General features: G+C 40.0%; 1 non-coding gene across 1 annotated transcript; it reads left to right on the top strand.

Annotated features, from left to right (window-relative positions):
• Window positions 1–1,152: 1,152 nt before the first annotated feature.
• LOC147929644 (small nucleolar RNA R71) lies at window positions 1,153–1,259 on the top strand. Its single transcript, XR_015579005.1, has one exon. It is a non-coding gene; the product is annotated as a small nucleolar RNA R71 (small nucleolar RNA).
• Window positions 1,260–6,878: the final 5,619 nt, after the last annotated feature.

Here is a 6,878-nt window from a genome sequence, read left to right as displayed (position 1 = left end):
TTCAAAGCCTTCTCTTCCTCTTGTTGCTTAGCCATCATCTCCTTTCTCTCAATGATTTCCCTAAGCTCCTTAATCTTTTGTGCTTTGAAACGTCCTAGGAATGGAAGGGGTGGCTTGTAAGCAGGAGGAATGTACTTAGCAGGCTTGACAGCTTCTGAGTCTGCAACTCGATCGACCACTCGAGCATGCACTCGGTCGAGTGGCTGTTCGAGTACCTGGTCGAGTGCAATAACGGACTCCAGTTGCTTTGCACAAACGTCACTTGGGGCTTCAGTAACTAATGAATTCCCCCAAACTTGGACTTCACTGTCCTCAGTGACTTCCTCATCAGAGATATGAATGGCTTTTGCAGTGAACTCCCTTGGATTTTGAACAGCTTTTCCATGGAGTTGGTTGGGTTTAGGAGCTGAAGTAGAGGCAATGTTGCTCTCCATATACTTCATTCTGGAGTTGAGACCTTCAAACTTCATGTTCAGATCATTGTACTGTGATGTGAGCCTTTGATTCAACTCAGCAAACTGCTTGGCTTCCTCAATCTTGCCTTGTGTTTGCCCAATCAACAACTGTTGCATCATTGCTCTTAAGTCGTGTTCCTGGCCTTGGTTAGTCTGAAACCCTGGTGGGGGACACAATTGGGGCTTGAACACTTGGTGTTGTTGCTTGGGGATGTAGTTTTGTTGTTGTTGTTGAGGTTGAGGAGGTGGATAGACTTGGTCTTGAGGATTGGCCACATTGGTGCTCCTATAAGAGAGATTGTTGTTTTTGAAACCTCCTTGGTTGTAGCCTTTGAATCCTCCCTGGTTTTGCATGTAGCACAACTCAGCAAATTCAGGCTCCCCCTCTTGAACTGGAGCTTCTTCTTCACCAATGAAGTGAATAGACTTGGACTGGCTGAGGAGTATCTTGTCAAGTTTCTCATTGACCATCTTCAAATCCTTCTTATACTTGTCCTCTTGATCAGTGGAGGAGCTCCTTATTGTCCTATCATAATCCTCATTATAATTGCCATCAGACTGAGCAAGATTCTCAACCAATTCCCATCCTTCTTCCACATTCTTGTTGAGGAAGTTGCCATTAGAGGCTGTATCAAGAAGCATTCTTATCTTGGGAAGCACTCCTCTATACAAGGTGCTTAGAAGTGACTCATTGCTGAAGCCATGGTGAGGACACTGAGTCTGGAATCCTTTAAACCTCTCCCAAGCTTCACAAAAGCTCTCATTATTCCTCTGAGCAAACCCAGAAATTTCATTCCTCAACCTAGCAGTCCTTGCATTGGAGAAGAACTTGGCCAGAAAAGCTTTCTTGCATGCATCCCATGTGGTGATAGCTCCAGTAGGAAGAGTCTTCTCCCAAAGGTGAGCTTTGTCTCCAAGAGAAAATGGGAAGAGCCTTAATTTGAATCCATCTTCACTCACTCCATTGATCTTAGTGAGTCCACATATTCTGTCAAACTCATCAAGGTGATCCAGTGGATCCTCCATTGGCAACCCATGAAACTTGTTGGCTTGGATCATTGAGATCAATCCACTCTTGATCTCAAAGTTATTGTTTGCTACTGAAGGTGGCACAATTCCAGCCCTTTGGTTGTGGGTATTGGGTGCATCTCCTGCACCAATGTGCCTTGGTCTCTGCTCATGGATAGCTTGTTGCTCCATGATGTCTTGACCTTGTTGTTGTTGAACTACTCTTTCTTGCTTATGTCTCAAACCCTTTTGTAGCATGTGGATGTTGTCAATAGGCTGTTGAAGACTGTCTTTGCCTTTTGACCTTGTGTGCATCAACAAACTCTACTACAGACTCAAACAGGTACACGGTCGAGCACAGGCTCGAGTGGGTGGTCGAGTCGACTGGGAAGTAATGGCTATTTGGATCCGGCTTCTGGCTCGATCAAGTGCTCGATCACAGCTCGGTCGAGTGGTGGTCGAGTAGGTGGTCGAGTGGTACCTGAAACAAAAAACAGCCAAGCAAAGGAAGATTCGAGTTCAGTAACTTCACAAGTGTTTAAACGAACTTAATCTTAGACTAATAATGATCCTAAATGTCACAAAACACACTCAAATGGGCAACGGCGCCAAATTGAAACTGACTTTCTTTGTGGTGTGGTGAAAGAAAGATGTATGGAATGATGATGTATGGAATGAATAGAAGTCAGGGTGTTTCAATTCCCCTTATGTAGTTGCAATATAAGAGGTGTCAATCCTATCTGAGTGATTGTGAACAATTAAGATGTGCATATGAGTCTAAGTCAAGCCAATTGTAAAGATTGTTTGTCACTAACAATCCTAAAATGAGATATGAAATGCAGAAAGTAAAAACAACTAGAACAAGATACTAAATGCAAACAGAACAGACAAATTAAAGCTATAATGAAACTAGAACAGAGATTGACACTATGCTAATGAACTAATGCAAAACAAGTAATGAACATGAAACTACGTGAATGCAATGGAAATGAAACAGGAATGAAACAAGACAATCACAAATTAAAAACACAAGTTCTGGGGATGAACTCGAGCAGCACTCGACCGAGTGTAGGTCGAGTACGTGGTCGAGCTAGACTTAAACGTGAAAACAGAGCAACACAAGAAAAACAGAGCAATGCAGAAACTAATCAAACAACAAGCAAGCAATGATATTTAGACTAAGATTTCAATAAACAAAGAAGGCCTTGAGGAGGGATTCATCGGCTGAGCTAATCATTGTGGTTATCTAACTTGGTCAACAAATCTCAAGCAAACATTGAGCTGATCTCTAGACATACTATTCTAATACATGTTTAATCCACTCTCATGGCAAGAAACAATCAAACCTATGCATTTCTAGACTTGTTCTCACAAAGTAAAGAATCTACACAAGCATGCATTAAGCAATACATCTCAAACCAAACAAGACTTTTAATCTCTTAGCAAGCCTAATGGTAAGCTCTAGATCTAGCCTTATCTATGCTCCTTAGAGATTGGTGTGATGCTAAGATGCTTGAAATCAAACCCTACCTTCTCAGATATAGGATCAGCATTAAGATCATCTAGCCTAGAAGAGATCTACAACAATCAAGCTTGACCAAATCAAACAAACCACAAGATCAACCCAGCCTAACCCATCCTCAAGGTCCTAATCAAACTACTCACAAGAACACATGGTGAAATATGTCAAAAACCCAGAAAATAATGAAACTTGCATCATTAGAAAGATGAAACAGAGATCTACAATATTGATGAAGGAATAAAACTCGAAATCTTAATACTTTGAAAGTTATGAAACAAACAAAATATAAGAATCTAGTCTTTCTCTCTCAAACAAGTACAAAATCTAAAAATAAAAGAAAGTGCAAAAGGAATAAAATCTAAAAAAGGTAAAAACTAGGTTTTAGACTCTCTAAAAAGCTGGACTCTTTGGTGGCTGCAGGTACAAGGGCCTTATATAGGAGGTGAGATGGAAGCCCTAAAAATACAAAAAGTCAAAGTAGTCAACGGCTCGGTCAACTCGACCAGTGCTCGGTCGAGTGGCTGGTCGAATTGGCTTCTCTCGTGCATTCTCCACTCGGTCGAGTCCTCCTCAGCACACGGTCGAGTGGTGGTCGAGTGGTGCGGTCGAGTTGGACTCCGGACCTTGATTCTACAGCCTTAACTCTCTTGTTTTCTCCTCAGGATTGCTTCACTTCTCCTCAGCATTGCTTCCATGCTCCTTAAGATCCAAAATCACCTGTTTATGCATGAAAAGATGCAAATGCAATGCAACTATACTCTAATGCATGATTAGTCCTAAAGCTACACAATAATGGCCTAAATGGATAGCAAAAGATGCAAAAGTTGTGAATAAACTAAGAGAAAACAAGGTAAAATATATGAACATCACCAAGGAAGTAATTGATCAAGGTTTAGAAAATTCCAATTCTTGTATGATGCACTTGTCTTTTCCCAAACGTGTTGAGATACGTACAGATTCTAATGGAGGAAAATGGAAGCAAGCAGAGCAAGAAAAGGAGAATAAGGAGTTTGAAAGAGAGGGTCAGTGACCTAGGGAGGAACAACTCAGAGACGGACCCGAGGAGAAACAGCTTGGAGAAGAAGGCAAGGAGAGACAGTTCATTGCTGAGGATGATCTCGCTATACCAACTAGACCTATGACTCTATCTCAAGCTAAGTATAATATTTCTTTAATCCAATCTGATTTTGTGCTTGAAAAACTAACCCATTTGGAACCGGAGCAACCGAGTAGAATTATTTCCTTTTTACAGGTTCAGGAAGAAGAATCACTAGAAACAACACAAATGAGTTTGTCATTAATTAGTGATTTGGAGCAGATCAACATTGTGCCAAACCCATTCCCTATACCATATCGTTGTGAGTACCCAAGAAAGCACTGCTCAAGATGAAAAACGTTTTGGTTTTGAAAATGTGAAAGAATTTTGTGTTTCAAAGTTTGTTTTGAACAAAATGATTCCAACTTTTGAAACATTTGCTTTTAAAGAGTTCTCTAAGCCAAAAGGTTTGTTGTTTGAAAATTTTCATGAATATAACTTTTCTTTGAGAGTTTCTTTGTGTAACATTGTAATGGAATTATTTAAAAGTAAAATTGAGCATGTAATGGTTAAACCTTTTTCTGACATGAGACATTTGCTTGAAAAGGAGTTGTGTGATTTTAAATTGTACAATGAGCTTTGCAAACCAACTGTGAAAGATCATGTTTTTGATTTCTCTATTTCAAGTATAATGCATTTGTTCTATCCCATGAGTGCTACAAAAGGAACAGGTTACATGGAGAAGCATAATTACTTTGGAGAAGAAACATGTTCTGTTCAAATCAAGGAGAAACCACCATATATATGCCAACAGATGATTTATCATTTTGGAGTTAGAAGCTGGAAGTATCTCAGGAAAACAACTTCGATCGCTCAAGGATGCTCGATTCTAAAACTCAATTTTGATAACAACTACATGAATATCTGTTTGATCTTTTCCTATGTGTCTAAACTGTTTCCTTTTGATGTAGGAGATTTTACAGAGCATGGAAAAGTAGTCAAAGCTTTCTCAATGCTCAAAGATGAACCAACTGATGTAACACTTGTGCTCCTACCAAACTATCATAAGATAAGTATTTCTATTCTCAAGGATTCTCTTATCCAAGATCGCACAGATATGATCGTGTACCTGTTCGGGTAAGGGATCGAGTGATGAATAAAAACGTAAACAATCTAAATACGAAAGCTCCTAAGGATGGGGTACTCGACACCTAAATGTTCCTTACAAATATGGATATCCTACATGCCTCAAGTAAATATTCCCTAGACAATGAATCTCTAAAATCTTGTTAAAACACTCTCGTGATAGAAACAATCAACCTTAATCACTTCCCTACCCAACTCTCGTTGGAGAAACATGACCAAGCAGGCAATACAAACCGATTCATTATTGTCAATAAACCCCTTACTCATCTAATCTCTTAGGCTACGTGACTAAATCTCTAGCATTGATTGATTAAAGCATTTCATCTACACCTCTCGGTGGTAAAACGCCCTAGATCTAATCTCAACCTCTCGGTCTGTTGACAGCATTAAGAACACCAATCTAGAATGTAATTTATAAAACACAAATATCAAGCTAAGACATCATAATCGGTCAAGAACACAAAATTGTCTATCCCATCCCTAGAAACTTTACTACACTACTCATCTCATTGCCAAAAACACAAAAGCATAAGTGAAAGAAAAATGCATTATATCAAAGATAGAGTAGAGTAGAAGAGTATAAAGAAGAAATCTAAAAATGATGACAAAAGGAAGTAAAATAAATCCTAACAAAAGTGGAAAAGAGTTTGAGTCACTCTAGATCTCTCTCAGAAGCTCTTGCTCTCTGGTTTGAGGGTATGCGGCGTGCTCGTTTACGAGGAAGAAGAGGGGGGTTATATATGGAAACCCCTTTGACCTAGCTTCCATGTCCTGCCCGAGGGTCTACTCGATGGGGTACACGAGGATAAGGTCGAGTTACTCCTCAGGTAGATCTTCGGGTTGTTCTTCCTGATCTTGGATCTTCCTCGATCGTGTTGGGGTTCAGACTGTTCTTCCAGCTCGATGCCTCCATTGGATACATGCTCGGATTTTTCCTTGTTTCTCCCCATTTTAGGCTCTAAAGCACATGTTTTCATCCAAAGTATGCAAATGCAAGAATGCAAGACCCTAAATGGCCTAAAAGTGAATTCCTACAGTTAATGACCTAAAAATGCTAAGGTAAGGGTATAAACAATGCAAAATATGGACAAAAAAGAATACTAAAAATATGTAAATTAGAGAGTTATCAGCCAGCAGAGACCAGCTTGAAGTATCTTTTGGACTGTTTTGAAAGTAGCTAAATGACCTCCATAGTCAGACCCATGACAATGCTCTAGTACCCCTCGGACTTCTTCCTCTGCTATACATCGTCTAAACAGGCCATCCGTCCCTTTTTGTACAAGTAAGGCTCATCCCAGTAATAGTTGTTGATGTCCCTGAATAATTTCTTCTTTTTGTGAGCATCGTAGTTCTTAGGAATATTTCTGCAAACCATGTAGTTCACAAAGTCAGAGTACGAAGGTAACTTATGAATTCGATCAACCCTGTTGACTCGGTGATTGAGTGAGCTATCGTGTGCCCGATCGTGTGGCTCATTTCTTCCAAGAAGTCGATGTGCATTAGTCTCTCTTCGGGCATCGAGTCATTTATTGGAAGTGGATCCTCAATTCTCATTCTAGACAAATGGTCTGCCACCCCGTTCTCGATTCCTTTCTTATCCAGAATCTCTATGTCGAATTCTTGCAGAAGAAGTATCCATCTGAGGAGCCTAGGTTTGGTGTCGTTTTTGAGTAAATGTACCTTAAGGCGGCATGATCTGTGTAAACAACCA

The sequence above is a fragment of the Camelina sativa genome, chromosome 13 (genome assembly GCF_030686135.1).
Source record: "Camelina sativa cultivar CO46 ecotype springtype chromosome 13, ASM3068613v1".
Lineage (NCBI taxonomy): Eukaryota > Viridiplantae > Streptophyta > Magnoliopsida > Brassicales > Brassicaceae > Camelina > Camelina sativa.
This window is presented reverse-complemented; position numbering and strand designations above follow the sequence as displayed.